Source organism: Sciurus vulgaris (assembly GCF_902686455.1).
Source record: "Sciurus vulgaris genome assembly, chromosome: X".
Classification (NCBI taxonomy): domain Eukaryota; kingdom Metazoa; phylum Chordata; class Mammalia; order Rodentia; family Sciuridae; genus Sciurus; species Sciurus vulgaris.
In genome coordinates, this window is record NC_136471.1 from 123,260,393 (window position 1) to 123,282,306 (window position 21,914).

At 36.8% G+C, this 21,914-nt stretch overlaps 1 long non-coding RNA gene across 1 annotated transcript; it reads left to right on the plus strand.

Moving 5' to 3' along the window:
* The first annotated feature begins 14,443 nt into the window (after positions 1 to 14,443).
* LOC306651543 lies at positions 14,444 to 18,086 on the plus strand. Its single transcript, XR_013761158.1, has 3 exons — positions 14,444 to 15,686; positions 16,766 to 16,933; positions 17,922 to 18,086. It is a non-coding gene; the product is annotated as an uncharacterized lncRNA (long non-coding RNA).
* Positions 18,087 to 21,914: the final 3,828 nt, after the last annotated feature.

Here is a 21,914-nt window from a genome sequence, read left to right on the forward strand (position 1 = left end):
GACTGTAGCTTGCCTTTTTCTATTTGTAGCTGCATCTTAAAGAGCAGTTTTACATGTTAAGTTTAATTAATCAAAATATTTAGTGATTATAAAGTCCTATTAAGAAATTTTTTGTCTATAATCATATTTTCTTCCAGAAGTTTTGAAATGTTAGCTCTTACATTTTTTACTTAATTTTTATATATGGTGCTATGGTTTAAATATGAGGTATCCCCCCAAAGTGCATGTTGAACAAAGAAAGAAAGCTTAGAGGTGAAACGATTGGGTTAGGAGAGTTTTAACCTAATCAGCGCATTAAAACCCTGACATGGATTAACTGGGTGGTAAGTGTAGGCAGGTGTGGTGTGGCTGGAGGAGGTGGCCACTGGGAGGCATGACTTTGGGGTATATCTTTGTCTCTGAAGAGTGGAGCTCTCTCTGCTTCCTGGTGCCATGCTCCCTGCTGCCTCCCTCTACCACACTCTTCCACCATGATGTTCTGTCTCACCTTGGGCCCTGAGGAATGGAGTTGGCTGTCTATGAACTCAGACAGTGAGCCTCAAATAAACCTTTTCTCCTCTAATCGTTCTTGCCAGGTCCTTTGGTTGCAGCAGCAGAAAAGCTGACTAAAACATTGGATAAAGTAAAATTTGAGTTTTTTTGTTGCATGTGGCTATTTGTTACAATCCTATTTGTTGAAAAAAATGATCCTTTCCCCATTTACTTGCCTTGGCACCTTTGAAAATCAATTGATAGTATATATGTGTCTCTATTTCTGGACTCTGCTCTGTTCCACTGATATAAAGTACATTTTTATACTAGTCTTCCTCACTTTAGTTTTATAATAAGTCTTGAAATCAGGTAATGTAAGTCCTCCAGCTTTATTCTTTTTTCAAAATTGCTTTGAGTATTCTAGGACATTTGCATTTCAGTATTAAATTTTAGAAAAAGCTTTGTCAATTAAAAAAAAAACCTGCTGAGATTTTGATGCAGATTATTCAGAATCTCAAAGTGAATTTTTGTAAGAACTGACATCTTAATAACACTAACTCTTCTGACCCATGAACACAGTAAATTTCATCATTCAAGTATTTTATTTCTCACAGAAATGTTTTGCGATTTTCACAATACAAGGCTTGTATATTTTTTGTCCCTAAGTATTTCATATATTTTATATTATTCCAAATGTTTTTTTGTTTTGTTTTGTTTTTTAGTACTGGGGATTAAACACAGGGGTGCTCTATCACTGAGCTATACCCTGAGTCCTTTTTATTTTTTAAGACAGGGTTTCCCTAAATTACCTAGGCTGGACTTGAACTTGAGATCCTCTTGTCTCAGCCTTGTAAATGGTATCTTTTAAATTTCAGTTTTTCTTGCCTAGCATATAGAAATAAAATTGGTTGACTTAACTATCATTTATAGTTTAATTATTTTGTAGATTCATTAGATGATTATGTTGTCTATTAATAAACAAAATTTTATTTTTCCTTTCCAACCTGTAGACTTCTTATTTCTTTTAATTTCTTTAATGCACTGGTTAATACATCCAGTACAATGTTGGATAGGAGTAGTAAAAGGGAACATCCTTATCTTGTTTATAATCTTTTGAAGAATTCATTCCTTTTTTACCATTGAGTTAAGAATTTTAGGTTTTTGTAGATGTCCTTTATCAGGCTTAACATGTTGCATCTCATTCCTAGTTTGCTGAGAACTTTTATCATTAATGCATGCAGAATTTTGTCAAACACATTTTACTTTTTTTAGCATCTATTGAGAGGTTCTTAATCTGTTTATATGATAAATTATAATTGCTTGAATTTTAATTTTTTTTTTTTGGTACTAGGGATTAAACCCAGGGGTACTTTACCACTGAGCTACATCCCCAACCCTTTTTATATTTTATTTTTTAAGACAGGGTCTCACTAAGTTGCTGAGGCTGGCCTCAAACTTGCAATCCTCGTGCCTCAGCCTCCCAAGTTGATGGGATGATAGGTGTGCACCACGGTGCCTAGCTCAATTGCTTGATTTTTAAATGTAAAACCTATATTGATTTCTTGGGATAAATCCCACTTACTCATGCAATATTTATCCTTTTTTATATATTTATTGGTTTGAACTTGTGCAAATTTTAAGTTTTGTGTCTATATTCATATGAGATATTGATCTATTGCTACCTTTTTTAAAATGATTTGTCTGATTTGGGTATTAGGGTAAGGCTGGACTCACTGAATAAATTAGAAACTGTTTTCTCTTCTTCATTTTCTGAACTATTTTATTTAACTCCCCATTAATGCCATCTGGACCTGAAGTTTTCTTTGTGGGAAGGGTTTTAATTACAAATTTAATGCCTTTAATTGATATACTGAAATTCAGGCTATCTCTTCTTGATTGAGTTTTAGGAGTTTGGTTTTTGAAGGAGTTTCCCATTACATCTTAGTTGTCTAATTTCTTCACATAAGGTTGTTTTTAATATTCCCTTATTAATTGTTTCACGTCTGTTGATTCTGTAGTTATTTTCCCTCTATTATCTCTGGTTCCAATAATTTGTGTTTTCTCTTTTTTTCCTGGGCAATCTGGCTAGAAGTTTATTAATCTTATTCATGTTTTAAAAGATCACTTTTAGTTTTATTGATTTTCCTCTTTATGCCATTTAATTGGTTTTCCCTTTTCCCTGTTCCTTAAGGTAGACAGACACTTAAGTCATTTAAGGAAAAATCTAACATGTACATTCAATGCTAAAAATTTCTCTCCAAGAACTATTCTCATCTGTATGCCACAAACTTTGATATGTTGTATTTTCATTTTCGTTCAATTCAAAATATGTTTTAACATCCTTTGCTTTTTCCCTTATACATTAGTTACATAGGATATTGTTTAATTTCTAAATATTTGGGGATTTTTCTAGATGTGTTATTGATTTCTAATTTAATTTCTTTGTGGTCCAAGAGCATGCTTTGAATGAATAATAATCCTGTTAATTTCATTGAGATTTGTTCTATGGCCCTGTCTTAAGTTTGTCTTTTTTGATTTTGTATTGTTGATGCTTTCAAATCTTGGGTCCTTTCTAACTCTATAGGGATGGCTCCTCTCAGGTCTACTTAACTCCTAGAGACAATACACCTCACCTGGAAGTTGTGCCTTTCATATACAAATCAACCAATCTAGAACCCCCACCACACCTCCTTTGTTGAACTCTCATACTCTAGGTCACTCTTTCCACGTACCCTGATTGCCCAGGGCCAGGTACCAGACAACTAGAGACAGCCCTTATGCTCCAGAGCCCACTAAAATTATTCAGAGTAGTTGGTCCTAAACCTGTTTACCCTGCCTCACTTGTTTCTTCCTTCTGGAAGGCTCTTGTCTGCATTTCCCCTTCTCCCTCTGCTTCCTGACCAACCCTGGCACTTCCCTGTCTTGCCCTCTGTGGCATGTCATGCCCCTACCTTCTAGAATCTGTAACAAACTATCTCCTAATTTTTGCCTCACCATAGGTGAATAGTAATAAAGCCTTCTTTAAAAAATAGTGCCAAATAGGGTTCATCTTGCATATCTTTTCATATGCACCTGAAAAGAATGTGTGTTCTGTGTTCTGTGTTGGTGAGTAGAATGTTTATAAATGCCAACTAGGTCAAGTTGATTGACAGTGTTACTCAATTGTATATTCTTATTTCTTTTTCTTTTTTCGTTCTTTTGTATCAGGGATTGGACCCAAGGGTACTTAACCACTGAGCCACATCCCAGCCCTTTTTATTTTTTTATTTTGAAACAGGGTCTCACTAGGTTGCTTACAGCCTCACTAAATTACTGAGGCTGTCTTTGAACCTGTGATCCTCCAGTCTTAGCCTCCCAAGCCGCTGGGATTAGCAGGCGTGTACTACCATGCCTGGCTGTTCTTATTGATTTCATGTCTACTAGTTCTATCAACTATGTTATAATTTCTGACCGTAACTGTGGATTTTTCTATTTTTCCTCTCAGCTCTGTAAGTTTTTACATTATGTATTTTGAAGCTCTTTTATGAGGTCTATAAACATTTAGGATTGTTATGTACTCTGGATGAATTGACTCTTTTATCATTATGAAAAGATCCTCTTTATAGTTAGTAATAGTTTTTTCTTTGAAGTCAACTTTGATATTAATAGTAACTCTGGTAATTGTTCTACCTTTCTGTTATGGTTTACATATGACATATCCCCCAAAAGTTCATGTATGAGATAATGCAAGAATGTTTACAGGTGAGATTATTAGGTTATGAGAGCTGTAGGTTAATCAATGGCTTAATCTACTGATATGGACTAACTGGGTGGTAACTATAGGCAGATAGTTTGTGGCTGAAAGAAATAGGTCACTGGGGATGTGCTTTTAGGGTTTATATTTTGTCCCTGGTGAGCAGAGTGCTCTCTGCTTCCTGGCTGTCCTGAACTGAGTAGCTTTCCTCCATCACCCGCTTCCACCATGATATTCTGCCTCATCTCAAATCAGAGCTATGTAGTCAGCTGCCCATGGACAGAACCTCTGAAACCATGAGCCAAAAAAAACTTTTAAGTCATTTTTGTCTGGTATTTTGGTCACGGCAACAAAAAGCTAACTGAAGCACTTTTACTTCCAGAGGTCCTTTCTCGGGCCTAAGGTGGTCCCTTTGCACACATGCGTGTATTGGTACTTAGCTGAAGATTTAAAGAGAACTCTCTACACATCTCTGGAACCATCTCTTGGTGTAGCTTTCTCTTTTATGGTACTCTAGTCTATTCACTTGGCTACCCTACACTCAAATCTGTCTTCTCAAATGAGGGAGATTGCCAGAAAGAATTGGCTACCTAATTGCAGGGCCCAGAACAAAATAAAATGCAAGGCCTTTGTAAATAAATTATTAAGAATTCCAAGACAGTGACAGCCAAGCATTAAACTAAACTTGGGGCTCTTCTGAACATGGAGACCTGTGTGACTACACAGGCTGTGCTACTATGTAGCTGCCTCAGCTGCTGAGTTCTGTTTAGGTTCCTCCTTCCTAGTGAAGAAATGGGGCATTAAAATGTACTATGAACCTGCAAAGGGTTGGTATATAATACGTACGAAAATAGTTCCTCCCTTTGTGGAATTTACGAGACCACTGAGAAGACAAGATATTCCAGTAAAAAATTAAATAGCAATATGAGGCAATATAGCATCAAGGGCCAATAGAGTGGCAAGAGGGTGGTTTGACTTGGTTTCAAGATGAGTTTTACTCTGAAGAAGGTTGAGATTTAGAGAAATTTAAAATGGAAGTGAGAGTGAAACATAATAAAGAAGTAATACTTACCATGTATGGTATATTAGGCACATCAATCATCTCATTTAATATTCAAAATACAGTACTAAAATATCAAGACAGAGGTAGGCACTAGCATTATCAGTTTACAGATAAGAAAATTGATATTAAGGAATATCAAGAGATGTACCCAAGCTCATGTGGTTAATGAGTGGATCACTAGCTAATATGTTAACTTGCTCTCTTTTTACTTTAGCATGCTACCAGGAATAGTCTTGGGAACAAAATTTGAATGTGAGAATCAGTAAGTCACTTTGGAGTCATCAAGTAAACAGGGTTGACTGGACCAAAGTGCAGAAAGTGGAAGATAAAGGTTAGATAACTTTGCGGCAGATTAGAAAGAGCTTCAAATAATAGGCTTAAAGTTTAGACTCTCTTTTATGGATAAGGGAGAAGTACTGGCAATTGAGAGTGAAGAATTTTTAAAAATTTCTTTCTAAAAGGTGTCATATGAATATGAAATGATAGTAAAAAGTAAATCCTTGAAATCATGGATATCTTTTTGCACTAAATCAAAGTGCTAATGGCCATATCCACATAGTCAGCAAGTACAGAGATAATAGGTTCTACTACCCAAAAGCCTTTCATCTTCTACGTTTATCTCTTAAGAAAACCTAAATCCATTTTTTTCTTCCCCTGAACACTTTGTTTTTCTCCTTCAAATAGCAACTTCTGTTTTATAGATTATTCTTGTTCTATTCTTCATTTGGCTTTAAAAAAAATGAACATCTGGAATTTTCCTGGATTGTTATATTATTGAAATAAAATTCTATTAAAAGATTTGTTGTGGTTTGAAGGATAATTTATTTTGTTTCAAGTTGGTGGAAAGCTTATTGTCATGTGCAAATTTAAGATTTAAATCTCAATTTAAACTCTTTAACTGACAAATACAATCTTATTAACAGAAGAGTCATCAAGTATTTACGTAGAAATACTTTCTTCACTGTTGTGCTAAATTGTATGGGTATTATCATCATTTTCAAGGTGAACAAATGGGAAAATTGTAAGTCCACCTAGAAAATGAAAATTTCTTGAAAGTTCTTGCCATTAAAATGACTGAAATGCTTGTTTAAAAAAGGATTTGATAAGGAATTTTGCAGTGTTGTATTTGATTCCTAGGATTACCTAATATTTCATGGGGAGGTCTGATTCTTCTGTTAAGTGTTTCATGCAGAGCCTATTACACAGCAGGACTCAAATATTAATTCCTACATTTTACTCTGGGTTGTAAAAACCTCACTTTTAAGGTACAAATGTATTCTATCTGATTATATTTGGGGTGGGATTTTTTCTGCTTAAAAAAGTGACATAATAGGGCTGGGGTCATGGCTCAGTGATAGAGCACTTGCCTAGCATGTGTGAAGTACTGGGTTTGATTCTCAATACCACATATAAATAAATAAAATAAAGGTCTATCAATAACTAAAAATAGATATATAAATAATTTTTTAAATGACACATACAGTAGCCCCCTCCCCAATTATCTTCAGGGAATACCTTCTAAGACCCCTGATGGATGCCCCAAACTGCAGATAGTACTGAGCCCTATACATACTAAGTTTTTTTCCTGTATGTCCATACCTATGCTAGAGTTGAATTTATAAATTAGGCATAGTAAAAGTTTAACAATAAGTCTGAAATAGAACAATTATAACAATATCCTGTAAAAAAGTTTTGTGAACATGGTATCTCTCTTTCACTGCCATGGGGCAGATGGGGCAGGTAGTGTATACAGCATGGATATGCTAGACAGAGGGATGATTTATATCCCAGGTGGGACAGAGTGGGATTACACAAGATTTTGCCATGCTGCTTGAGATGGCAATTTAAACCTTATGAATTATTTATTTCTTGAACTTATCATTAATATTTTCAGACTGAGGTTGTGGATAACAATCTACAGAAAGCAAAACCATAGATAAGGAGACACTTCTATAATTTACATATAATGAAGTGCATAGTTTGTAAATATGCCATTGGATAAGTATTTTTTTTTACCTGCGTTCATACCTGTAACCATCTACCTAGCACAAGAAACAAAAAATTTCTCTGATCTCATTTTCTCACTTCTATCACCATAGATTACTTTTTGTCTATTCTAGGATTTCATATAAATATTATTGTACAAAATGTACTTGAATTCAGTTATTTCTTTATTGAACCTTGGCATAATGTAAGATTCATCCATATTATAGATGTGAGCAGTATTTCACTGAATGTATGTATCTCAATTTGTTTATCTGTTTTTCTCTTAATAGACATACAGAGCCATTTCCACCTGTGAGTTAGTACAAATAAGGCTGCTGTGATCATTTCTGTACAAATCTTTCTGGGGACAATATTTTTAGTTTTTATTTTTTGAGTAAATAGCTAGCAGTACAATTGGTGGGTCTTGAGAGAGAGAGAAAGAGAGAGAGAGATGTGTGTTAAACTTTTGAAACTGCAGAAACAGGATTCCAAGGTAGTTGTATCTTTCTACACTTTCACTAGTGACTATGAGAGTTCCAGTTGCTCCAGTCTTTTCAACACTTGGCACTGTTGGTTGTTTTGGTTTTAGCCATTTTAGTTTTTTCTTTTTCTTTTTCTGGAAGCACTGGGGATCAGACCTGCTCTACCACAGAGATACATCCCTAGTCCTCCTAGCAGGTTTTGACACAAAGGATATCTAAATCTATGTGCAGTGGGTTAACAAATATATCCTGTTTTCCAGTTGGAACTTAAGTTTCTCTAAATGATGGAAAGTCTTTTAATAAACTAGCTTGGGTGCACAAGGAAACCCTGAAGCCATAGCTACAGTACCAACATGGCAAACTGCCCTATGTAAGAAAGGGATAAGCATTTAGGAATGAACAGAGAACTCAAGAAGAAAGAAAAGAGAAACAGACAGGAAATATAAAGATTGGAGTCCTGTGCAGTAGAAATGGCTGAGGGACTTTTGAGGAATGTTTTAGTTTTTTTTTGTTTGGCTGGTTTTTTTGGTCACTGTGACTAAAAGATCTGACAAGAACAATAAGAGGAGGAAAAGTTTATTTGGCTCATGGTTTCAGAGGTCTCAATCCATAGACATCTGACTCCATAGTTCTAGGTACAAGGTGAGGCAGAACATCATGGCAGAAGAATGTGGCAGAGGAAAGCAGCTCAGGACATGGCAACAAGGAAGCAAAGAGAGAGCTCTGCTCACCAGAGACAAAATATAAATCTCAAAAGGCATGCCCCCTGCCAGTGACATATTTCTTCTAACCACACCCTTACCTGCCTATGGTTACTGCCTAGTCAATCCATATCAGTAGATTAATGCACTGATTATATTAAGGTTCTCATAACTTAATCATTTTACCTCTAAACTTTCTTGTATTGTCTCATGCATGAGCTTTTGGGGGATACCTCATATCCAAACCATAACAAAGAACAAGGACATTAAATATTATATTTTCAATGATCTCCTGTGTGGAGCTTCTGGATGAGCTCCTCTGGCTAGATCAACTACATGCAAGTCCTCATGGGTTTTTCATTTTAGGGAGTAGGGTAGAGATCCAGGAGAAGGGCCTGGGTCCCCTGTTTCCATCATCCTCAGGGTGGAGATGAGTAAAAAGCTCCAAGATGCTGAACAGAGAGTGATAATTCAACTGAAGTTACAATTAGAGGTAATTAAAAAGATTCTCAAGGGATTCCAGAAGCATTGAGATTTTCCAAGGAGCATGGAGATTTCAATTTGTTTTATCATTTTTGTAGTGCTGGGGGTTGAACCAGGGCCTCATGCATGCTAGGCAAGAACTCTACCACTGAGCTATATGTAGGTATGTAGCTTTCATATCAGTCTTTTTAAATCTTAAAGGAACAATGTAACAGCAGAATGCCAAAACTAGAGTGACTATATGTCCCAGTGTAGTCAGGATTTAGCTGGTTTTCTCTGTTAACTTAGAGCAATCAGCAAGTATGTGGCACCTTTCACTCTTAAAGGTGTCCTGGTTTGGAAAATACATTAATATAGTCATTCTATCTCAGAGGTTTCAACCTTGACCACATATTTAAATCACTTGGGGACCATTAAAAAATCTTGATGCCTGGATTTAATCCTCAGAGATTCTGATTCTTTTATCTGCTGCATAGGGTAGGGGACTCATAAAAACTCCCAAGAGATTCCAATGGGATGCCAATATTGATAATCACTGCTCTAGCTGTAAGCCATGGAAATAGGATCTGCTGGAGTAGAAACTGTACTTTTGGGAAAACCAATCAAATATGCATTAGCATTAAGAGGTGTTTGTTTCCAGTAAAGTTTGTAGTAACATCCCCAACTTTTGGATCTGAAGAAGAGAAATATAAAATTCAGCCTTATATTAAATACCATCTCCAATACACCGGTGGCTTCAAACTCTGTTAAGGACCTGGCATCTAGCAAGTCCAAGTACTTAGGGCCAGACATTATAAATATTTAAGGTGATAAATGTCCAACATGAGAAACAAAATGACTATTGTTTCTTGAATAAGCCCATTTCTGAAGTAAAAATATCAAAATGTCTTATGATTTTAAAAAGTAATACATTTGATTATGGAGAAGATGGAAAGTATAGAAACTCCCAGAAATAATCACTATCACTATGTTTTATATGTTGGGCATATATTCTTGCATTCTTTTTTTCTCTTTGTATACACACAGATGTTATATAAGAAGATACAGGTATATTGGAATCACACCGTACATGTTGTCTGTAATTTATTTATTTGGTACCAGGGCTTGAGCCCAGGGACACTTAGCCACTGAGTCACATGCCCAGCCCTTTTTATTTTGAGAAAGGGTCTCAATAACTTGCTTAGGGCTTCACTAAGTTGCTGGAGGCTGGCTTTGAACTTGAGATCCTCCTGAATTAGCCTCCCAACCCACCACCCTGCCCAGCCTTGTAATCTTTTAACTCAATACTGCATCTTAAATTTTTTAAATCAAATTCTCTTATTATAACATATTTTTAATGACTAGATGTATCCCATAATATATGTTATAATTTAATCAAGTCTCTATTTTTAGAGAATTTGTTTTTAGTTTTTAATATTGTAAATAATGCTGTGATAAATCTTTGTACAAAAGTATGCATTTTCCTGTGCCTTGCTGGTGGCTTTGTTAGAATAAATTTCAAGAACTTGATTTTCTGGACTAAAGGTGATATATGTCTTTAAGGCTTTATCAAAAGTATCTAAGGCTCATTTTGTGTTCTTACTATCTATGGATTTTATCATTTTAAAAATATGGGGTTTTTTTTTAGTTGCACACTTCTAAACCCATGTCGGCTAAAAGGAAAAGAAGGTATTGTTATAAAACAATGGTGATAGGAAAAAGGTACAGATTCTTCAATATTTGCAACATTGAAAAGTGCATTCTTTTATGCCTATGACTATTTTAGCCACGGGCTTAAGTGTGTGATCTGGTTAAATTAAACACATTTCTTAGACATAACTTTTAGATAATATTTTATAAATTGATTTTGATAAGCTAATCACCAAACCCATTGATTTAGACCTAAATAGATTGGTGGAGTAGTCAATAGCTACTTCACTCATTTGTGACCTTTCCTAATTTCATTTCTCTTAGAATTAGATTTTTTAAAATATAATTAAACGATAGCCTATCTCCAAATTGCTGGAGGTCTGGAAGCTGCTTTCAAAGACCTTTCACTTACCAAAAACAGTGATCATCTTGCATTTAGTTTGACTGGTGGAGGAATCTTGGCTGGTCACCACAGGAAATATTCACATTGTGGAAAGGATCTGAAGGAAGAAAGGAAAAGAAGTTACAGTTAATCATGGGGCACATGAGTCAGCTTCGTTTTAAGGATGTACTCCTAAGTAGAGAATTCAAAAAACATGGGAAGCCCTAGGGATGGAGAAGGAGAAAGCTATTTGTCCTTAGGATAATTTTCTTCGAAGTGAATAATTCCTTTCTATATGAAGTGCCATGAAAGAAAACCACATCAGTGTTAAGATTAGTATGCATTTGAAGATGCTCTTTTCATTCCAAATGCTCTTCTGGGTAAATACAAAAATAGGTGTGCATCTGGAGCAGCTTGGAGGGCTTTGGAATTTGATATTGACAGACCACAGAAGAATGACTCAGATGTGATATGTCAATATTTCTCCTGAGATTATGGATGTTCTCTATGAGGGAATGATTTGTTTTCATTCAGTGCTGCAAATGAGTATGTTAGTAATTGAGGCATCAATCAGGATTTAGGATTCCTTTCTCTAGCTTGCCATTAGCTTTCTTGGTGGCCTTGGGCAACTAATTTTTGCCCTTTTTTTAACTGTCAAAATGCAAAAATAAAAATATTAAGAGATGCCAAGAAGACATTTAAGAACACTTTACTGGCAGAAGGACATGTATGATGCACCAAGAGTTGAAAATTTGCTTATTGAAAACATCTGATGATTGACTCTCAAAATGAGAAAAATAATTCTGCTTTTATATTTGAACAAGCTTTATTCCATACCCTGGCTAAAGCAATTTAATACCATTTCTTAAGACTATAAAAGTTGCTGCATTTATTGAATGGCTTTCCAACATCTATTTTTAACATATGACGAGTGCTGTTCTTGGCAAGCCCTCAGCAGTGTCCCCAGTGAATGGTCTGCCAGAGTAATTTAAGAGTAAATATTTTGAGGTATTATCATTCCCAGAAGGCTTTTATTAACTAGGTGCTTATATGTAGTGCTATTTTAAGGCTGTCTAAATGTTGCTTTGGACTTCATAATTAGGACCCAATTATAATGCTATAGTTGGGGTAGAACCAGAATTTGCTTTACAGGGAAATTAGGCCATAGCATGCTTTCTCCATTTGGCAAAGGGACATGATTCAACTCTAAGTAGAATTCCACAGTTCTGCAGAAACAGCATTAATGATAGGGTAGGCATTGGATTACTTGGTTCCCACTTGTTATCTCATTTAATATGTACAATACTGTGTAAGGTGAGTGCTTTATTCCCATTAGATACATGAGGAAACTGATGCCCTAAAGCAAGTAATGGATTCTAAGTCCCCTAAGTGCAGGAACAGGGATATGAATAGCTGCACTCGAGTTGCTTTCAGTTGTTCTCCTACGCAGCTTCCCCAGCATACCATGATATGTGCAGATGCACACCTGGTCTTCTGGATCACAGTGAACTAATTGTCTTGCTTTTAAAACCAGGAGTGGTATTCTTCCCCTGCTAATATAGTCTCATCCTTGCTGATAAGCTAGGATAAGCAAAACTAACCAGTGTGTGATTAGTGAATGGATTGTTTTCCTTAGACCCTATGGTAGACAGAATAATGCAACTCCTCAGAGTTGTTCATGTTTTTCCAATCTCTGCAATCTATGAATATGTAACATTACATGGCATAGGGGATTAAGGTTGAGATGGAATTAAGATGGCTAATCAGGTGACTTTAAAATGGGGAGATTATCTCAGTGGACATGATGTTATGTCAAAGAGATTGAGTCAGAAGAGGTCAGAGTGATGTGACATGAGAAGGACTCAGAGGGTTTTTGCCAGTTTTGAATATGGAGGGAGGGACCATGAGCCAAGGAATGCTGGCAGGCCACAGGAGTTAGAGGAGACAAGGAAAAAAAAAAAAGATTCTTCCTTGGACCCTCCAGAAGAAATAGCTTTCCTGCCACCTTGATTTTAACCAATAGACCCATTTCAGATTTCCAACTTCCAGAACTGTGAGAGAATATATTTGTGTAGTTTTAAACCACTAAATTTATGGTTATTTGTTACAAAATAATAGGAAACCAATATAGCCTTTTTATTGGTAAATTTTATTATCAGTGGTCAGCAACAATGGTCTGAAAATATGGCCTTCCACTTGTTTTTATAAATAAAGTTTTATTGGAACACAGTCATGCACATTTGTTAATGTATGTTGTCCATGACCACTATGATAGTTGAGTAGCTGAGGCTGAGACCATTGGACATGCAAAGCCTAAAATATTTACTGTTTGACTCTTTATAGAAATAGTTTGCTGACTCCTAACCTAGATTATAGTTATAAATACAGTACTTAAACTATGGATGCAAATTCAATGTAAAAATGCACACAATTTCTTTGAGAAAAAAAATCCTCCCGCTTTTTAATTATTAGTCTAAATTTTCTCAGAATAAATAATGTTGCAAAAGTCTGGTAAATAGAAGGTCCTGATCAATTTCATGCTAGTTAGTTGAAATTCCAAGGCCAAGCTACATGAATGTCAAGTTAAGAAACAAAAGACTTCATGTCAGAGGATAGTTAAGTATTTAATTCTTATCCTTACTCTCAAAAAAAAAAAAAAAAAAATCCACCAGAATAATTTCCATCTTATTTAAAAAAAAAAAAAGTTGTTTTTCCATTCTTAAGTCCCTCCTTCCTGCTCTCAGCTGGGGAACTCCTGGGATTGGCAGCATGTGCAGTTCCAAGAGGAAGCCAGTCCAGTATTCTGCTCTGCCCTGCATCAGTCAGCCAGCTACTCCCAATTAGCCTCAGCTGGGCCACTTCCTATTTGGGTCACCTCCCTTCTCAAATGGGCGACAGAGGTAGACACTGTTGAACACTGTCGTTCACTTGAACTTGATTACAGAGTGCGATTTCATGTTTGGCCATAGTTGTTTTATGACAAATATTATAGAATAGTATTTTGTAAAGTGTTTTACTTTTGCTGAGCCCCTTTTTAGCATCCTTGGCTGTGGGCCCCAGTGTTTGTTCTGAATGTTTTTTAAAAATCTGTTTTCTTGAAATGTTTAAGCCTTTTATTATGGAAAACATTTATAAAAGTAGAATAGTATAATGAACCCCTTTGGATCTCTCACTTGATTCAATAATTAAGTACTTGAGGCCCATCTTGCTGCATCCTCTCTACCTACCTTCTTCCTCTTTGCCTAAATTTTTTGAAGTAAATATTGAGTATAATATTGTTTTATCCATATATACTCCCCTATGTAACTCACACAGATAAGGTCTCTATTTTAGAAATATAGGCCAGGCGTGTAGCTCAGTGGTAGAGTACACACTGAGTATGTAAGAGGCCCTGGGTTCCATCCCCAGCCTTAAAGTAAATAAATTAAAATTAAAATTAAAACTGCTTAAAAATATAACCATAATTCATGTCACTTCTTACAAATAATATAATCATTATATCAATATCACTTCTTTAAAATGAATTCATTATCATATGTCCAGTGTTAGTTTTTTAAAAAAGTATTTGAATATTTTCAGTGGTTAATGTTTTCATTCTCTCCCTGAGGCAAACTACAATAAAAGTGATAAATGTGGAACTAACATGTATTTGTACTTTCTTAAACACCAGTCTTCAATTAAACAACCTCTCCCTAAAAACAAATCCTCCTGCATCCCAAAGACCAGCTAACCTTCCTCACCACACACACTAGAATCCCAAAGGTGGCAATGGAAACTTCCTTTAAATTTTGCTCAGACTAAAGAGTCCTTTACTCCTTCTTGTCTTCTTCATTTTACACCCAGGAAGTTTTATGGAGTCATTGTAGAATTGCTCCTCATTCATACACAAGTTTCTCTCAAAACTTAAAATATATTTTCAACATTCTGATAGTTGTCCTTGAAGATCAATGATACACTGTTACTTGCTCAGGCAGAAGCATGGACTTTATCACTCATGTTTCTGAGGGGGGTAACAGACTTTTGCTTCTGGTGTTGAAACAATGTGTGTGGTGACTCTGGAAAATAATAATTTTCTGGAAAATGGAAGCAATGATGATGTAAATTTCCTTTTTGCATGTTCAGTCAACCTTGATGAAGGAGGCTTGTTCTTTCCATTCAGGCCACCCCAGGGGATGCCTACATCTGTCCTGCTTTTTGGAGGCTAGTTGGTAAGCAGGGAGACAGGAAAGGTACATGTATAGGTGTGCGTGTGCATGTGGTGGGGTGGGGGAGTTGCATTCACACTTGCTCCAAGTTTTGCTTGAAGCTAGTTAAGCCAATAATTGTTCACACTTTTCTTTCATTTTTTGGTGTTTTTGTTCACACTTTCCTTAACAAACAGCTTTATTGAGAAATAATTCACATGCCATACAATTCACCCATTTAAAATGTATAATTCAATGTTTTTAGTATATTCATGAGTTACACAACCATCACTACAATTTCCTTTCAGAACATTTCATCTATCCAAGAAAAGACCTTTCACCCTTTAGTAGTCACTCCCACCTCCAAGTTGTAGGCAAGGACTAATCTACTTTCTGCCTCCATAGATTTACCCATTTTGGACATTTCATGATTACTGCCTCCCCACTCCACCCTCCAAGGTTCAACTGTCATGTGCTCTGGAAAATGGAGACTTGAGTTCTCACTGATGAGTAACATTCAGACTTTGCAACCCAAAATCTGAACTGAAGTGTGAAAAGGAAACTCAGAAATGGTAATTGTGTTTCCAGGGGGGAAAGAGAGACATATAATAGATAATCAATAGAAGTTTTGAAAAATTTTTTCCCTTTAGAATAATCTTAAATTTTTGACTAAATAAGGAACTGATGTAAAATGCTTTTGCATTATCTAGGGATGCCTAGCAGGCTCTGCTTTCAGCTCCCCCAAATTGGGGAGTACTACTCAGGGCCACCAAGAAACTTAAAAATAAGGAGAAGGCAACTGAAACAATATTCTCATGCAAGAATATAAGTCTTTTTTAAAAATCTGAAAAACAGATTAGAAATAATAGATACTATTAGGTAACCAAGCATAACATAAGAACAGGATAATTGTTTGGAAGTAGGTGGAACCAGACATTAACCACAGATAATGGGTCTGCTAAAGGGTATGTGTGTGTGTGTGTGTGTGTTGTGTGTGTGTATTTCCCCTTTCTTTTAAAACCTCTGTCTTAAATCTCTTTCCATTTAGTCGCTGTTGCTTTCCTCTCTAATATTTTTGTTCAGTGCCCCAGAATATTCAACAAGGGAAGCATACAAATTAAAACATCGATGACTTAAAGAGTTTTCAGGCATTTACCTTGTTTCAAGAGATCTAAACAAAAAAGCTTTAGAACATAGATAAGTACCTTAGCACCATTTCTAAAACCAAATGTGGTTTTACAGCAATTGGTCTTCTTACTAAAATGGATTCTGCACAGAACTCATTAACATATTGTGACTTAGCAACAGATTCTCTGAAAAGTAAGTAGGATGGTGCCTCAATCTGGCTATATTTATAAAAATCACTTGGAGGGGTTTGTAGTTTCATTCTTTGCATTTCAGGGTGTGAAGAGCAAAACAAAAAATTAAAAAACCCAAATACCTCACTATTATTTGTTTCAAATGACTTTAGCCAATTTTGGAGCTTAATTCTTTGGGCTTTGAATTCAGTTCTAAAATAACACCCACCAAGAATTTTAATACACACTTTAGATAAAGATTGTTAAGACACAAAATTCACAGTCCTTGCATTTTCTTCCGTTGCTGAGTTGAAGTTAAAAATGGTATTGGGATTTTTTTCTTTCTCCTGAAGGAAGGAAACTTTTTTCCTGTTCCTGGGCTTCATGGTTATTTCCTCTCTTCCACTGTTGGAGCCCAGCAGAGCCAACCCTTACATCAGAGGCGTCTGTTTGCACTAGGAAACTTCTGGTAAAATACCACTGGCCCTCTGAGCTTGATACAAGGAGCTTTGGATTACTTGGTAAGTCTTTAAAAGCTATATTTTGACTGTTTAGAGGTAACCTGTGTGTGAGTATGCTCAATCTGAGAATGGAGTGAGTTGAGGTAGGGTTCTGTCTGCCAGGGGAAGGGAGGGAATGTGAGAGACAGGAACTCAAGTTCACAGACCATCAGAGGCTCTTTGGAACCTTTTAATTCTGGCTATTTAGAGCAAGCATCTCCCACAGTTAGGGACAAGGAACTTATTTCCAAACCTATTAGGAAACACGGAACAGATAAAGATTTCAGCCCATAGTCCATAACTGATTAAAAAAAAAAATCTCCCGGTTCTTGCCATCTTGAATCACTGCAGGATGCAATCCTAGGACTCCCTACTGAACCAGAAAACCCCCTGCCTGGGAGAATCCTCCTCTTCCCATGGCCAAGGTCATCTTTCAATATATAGGGAACTCTTCGTGGAACTGCTTTTGTATTATACTAGTGGATATAGAATTTGCAACCATCTCACTACTGAGATGCAATAAAGGACAGATTCAGTCTCCATTTCCCAGAAGGAAGGATTCCAAAAAGCTCAAATGACAGTCAAAAAAAGTCAATGTCAGGTTGTCCTAGGGGAGATATGTTTGCTGTTGTTAGCCTAGGAGGAAAGTCTTCACAGTCACAGTTCTTTCATTTCTTCAACAAACATTTATTGAGCTCTTATAATATGCCAGACCACTATTCTGAGCATTCAGGATACAGAAGTAAGACTCAAAAATTCCTACCCTTATAGAGTTCCTATTCAAATGGAGAAAAGGGATATGGATGGTAAATGTTAATAGTTGTCCACTAAAAACCCATTTTCCTTGGAAAATGGATGCTTGGGTAAATTATATTTCCCAGTCTCCCTCAGTTAGGTGTGGTCATGGAACTGACCTCTAATTAATGAAATGTGAGTGAAAGCACTAATTCCTGGGCTGGGCTTTCACATGTTGCTTGTGCTTCTTCCATATTCTCTTCTTTTCTGCCAGCTGGAACCTGGACCTGGCAGTGACCCAGTTTCAACTATGCAGATGGGAACAATGCCCTAGGAAGTAGCAGAGCAACACAATGGAAAGACTGTAAATCTTTGGTTGACAGAGCAGAAATACCTCATTGGCCAACACTGCTCACATCTATATTCTTCAAGCCATGGTATTCAGGCTTTTTAATATTCATTTAGCAATATCATAAACGATATATAAATAAATATTGTTTTGATAACAAATATTGTTTGATAACAACACATAAACAAATATGTAAAACATGTCAGATGGGATAACTGCAATCAAGAAAAATAAGAGAGTAATGAGAATGGAGAGGAACAAGAAGAGGGAGGACTGCTTACAGTTTTAAATATGCAAGTCAATAAAGGTCTCACTGAGATACCTTGAGAAAAGATGTTAAGGAGTTGAGGGAATCAAGCAGTGCAGATATCTGGGGGAGAGTATTTCTAGGAGAAGAAATGGTAAGTGCAAAGGCCCTGAGATGGGAGTATGCCAGACATATTTGAGGAGCAGAAAGGAGGTCAGTGTACCCGAACAGAGCAGGTGAGAAGAGACTAGCAAGAGACAAAGTCACAGAGTTAGTGAAGGGAAGAGGTAAGGCAAGGAAGTAGATGGTATATGACTTTTGGTGGGTTCTTGTGAGGACATTGGCTTTTAATCTAAGTGGAAAGGGGAACCGTGGAAGTGCTTTCAGCCTCAGAAGCAATATAATCTAGCTTCTGTTTTAATAGGGTTCTTCTAGCTTCTATGTTAAGGAAATCAAGGGCAGAAATGGGAGACTTGTTACAAAGCTATAGCAATAATCCAGTTGGGAAGTGATGGTGGCTTGGTCCAAGATTGTACCAATAGAAGTGGTGAGAAGTGGTCAGATTTCAGCTATATTTTGAAGGTAGAGTCAACAGAAGTTGCTGATGCAATGGATGTGGGGTAAAAGAAAAATAGAACAGTCAAGGGTAACTTGAAAAATTAGAAGACTGAACTTGCCATTTATTGAATCAGGGAGGATTCTGCTAAGAGCAGGTTTGAGGGCAAAGAGAAAAACACAATTTAGGGGCATGTTAATTTTGAGGTGCCTGTTAGACATGCAAAAGAGACACTGGGTAGGTGGATGAATATATGGATTTGGAGTGAAACATGATTGCCTTTATGAATATGAGGTATTCACAAGGCAGGGAATTGAATATAGATGATTAGAGGCACCCAGTACATGCCTGCTACTCCACAAGATAGCATCAGTACATACATGAGAATTAAAGCTATGAATTGGATGGGATCACTGATGAAGGGAGAGCAAATGAAGAAGCAATCTGAAAACAGAGACCCAGGGTCTGCCAACCTTTACAGTTTGGATTGTTGAATAAGAACCAGCAAGGTTGACTGAGAAAGAGCTATCAGTGAGGTAGGAAGAAGGCCAAGAGAGTCTGGCATCCTAAAAACTCCATGAAAAAAAATCAGTTTCAAGGAGATTTTTTACCAAGAGGTACCGAGGAGCAGACAGGAAGCACTGCTGTGAAAACAAACAAACAAAAAATCCAGATGTTTTTTCCATCATTTGTCTACTCTGACACCTTGAGTAAGCCTCTTAGTAAAACTGAAGTCTGAAAAGTTGCTCTGAAGAAGGGGACCAGTAAGCTTAATGATCCAAAAGCTTTCTTCAAGCTATACATTTTGAGGGGAGAAAGAGGAAAAAAAAAAAAAAAAAAAAAAAAAGAACCTGCTTTAATTCCCTAATTAGATTGTAAAGTTTTTTTAAAGGGCAGGGAAACCAGTGCTGTACACCTGCACCCCACCCCCCAGGTGCCTTGAGGGTCTCATGGCAGGTATATAGCTGACACAAAGACTTGATAATTCTACAAGGAACTCTTCAGCCTTATTTTTGTCTGAATACTGATAAGATTAAAGATGAAACTCGTAAAAGAAATAGAGCTACGTTCCCCTGAGAATGGAGGACACAGACCTGCCAGTTCCATATGAAGTACACAAACATCATGCATCTCTGCCACCCCCTTTTGAAGCAAATCTTTCAGTCATCCCTTTGAAGCTACTCAAAGATGAGTTTCAGTTTTTTCCTTTTCTTTCTCTGGTACATTTCTATTCATCAGAGATGCTAAAAAGGAAAGCAAAGCAGGAAGCTGAAGTGGAAAAGATTTTAGAGACAAGAAACCAATGTACAAATAGAATCACGAACTCCCAAGCAAAACTTACAGGGTGTAGTTACTTTTAGTTTATTAATAGGAAATGTACAAATATTCATTCTAGCAGTTATTTCCAATTAGTTTTGGCTATCCTTTTCCATAGGTATTAAATACTGACTAAAGTAAGGTTTTGAATTGACTTATTTTCTTTTTTGAGTCCTTTTGCATTTGTATCATTGATTGATTGCTTTTATAAAGTCTAGATATTCACAAGGCAGGGGATTCAAGATGGAGGATTAGAGGTATCCAGCACTCACTTGCCTCTCCATGAGATAGAATTAGAGGAGCTACTTATATAGGTGGGTAATTGTGGGAGAACGTTGGAGTTTAATAGTAGACAGACAGACTTGGAGAAACCCAAAGACTCTCAATAGTGGAACAAAGGGTGAAACAGTACCCACCACATGGAAGCACTGTGCGGGGAAGGAAGTGCCCCTTCAGGCGGGTAGAGGTAAAAGAGGGAGAGACTCAGTGAGCACCACTGGCACAGGATTTAGCACTCTGCAGAAATATAGTCTAAACAGATACCATACCTGGGATTTGTGTTGTGAACTGGATCCAGAGAAGTTCTCTGAACTTCTCATCATATTATCATGGTACTATAACTGGGAGCCATCTTGAGAAAGGCCCTATTGCCTGAGCTCTCTGCTCTAAAGGTAAAGGGCCCCTAAATTGTCCTGTCTCTGGAACCCAATGGTAGTATCACTACATTGACTCAGTTGGGTTAGGGAGGGTGAACTTTGACATAAACTCACTAAGAATTCTATGGTTTGAGAGACCAGACAATAGTAAGTGGGGGAATCAAAGGCACTTCCCTTTGAAATTGGTGGTTTGGCAGGTCAGTTGTTGAAGCCCAGAGGAATAAATGAACCTATGTGACTGCACATGGGAGCCAGAGCTGAGAATACCAGAATCATGGGCAACGAGTTGCACAGAACCTTCTGCCATCCCCCTGACCCCAGCACAGGTCTTTGAGACTCCATAGCCTTTTACTACCCTAGGGGGCATATGGGTCATGTAGCAGAACTGATATTACCCCCACACTCCAAGCTCACATCATGAAAAGCTCCAGCGAGAACAACTGGAGAGTTCTGCATTCTGCCGTAGCTTACTGACACACTACAGCCTCAGAAAGAATCTTTACCTTGGGAGCTCTGCATTCTGCCCAAGCTTGTCCAGTGTGCAAAGCAGTTGGGAGGTACTCAAACTGACTCCAGCCACAAATTACTCCTGATAGTCATCTGATAAGCACCACAAAGGAAAAAAAGGCAACAAATGATCCTCTGCCTTTGCTCTGATCAAGGGACACACAGCTCAAGAAGACAGAGAAGCTTTGATGGGCACAGGCAATATCTACTCTTGACTGCTCAGTTGAGCACCTCAGTGGGGAGGAAGTTTTTATTTTTTATTAATTTTTTGTTGTTATTGCCATTTTATATTTCTTCTTTCTTTTCTTCTTTTTAAAATTTGATTTTTTTAAGGGCTGGGGATATAACTCACTTGGCAGAGTGCTTGCCTTGCAAGCACAAGACCCTGGGTTCAATTCCCCAGCACCACACACACAAAAATTTTTGATTTTTTAATTTTTCCCCCTTTTTAGAAAACTTTTCTCTTATATTCCCTCACCCCTTTTACTCTTTAATTTTTAACTTTTTCTTCATTCTTTTGTCCCATCTTCCCACTTTTGTACTTTTCTCCTACAATCTTTTTTACTTTTTCAAATATTACTTTTATTTTTATTGTTTTTTAACTTTTTATTTTATTCTGTTACTTTTCCCCTTTC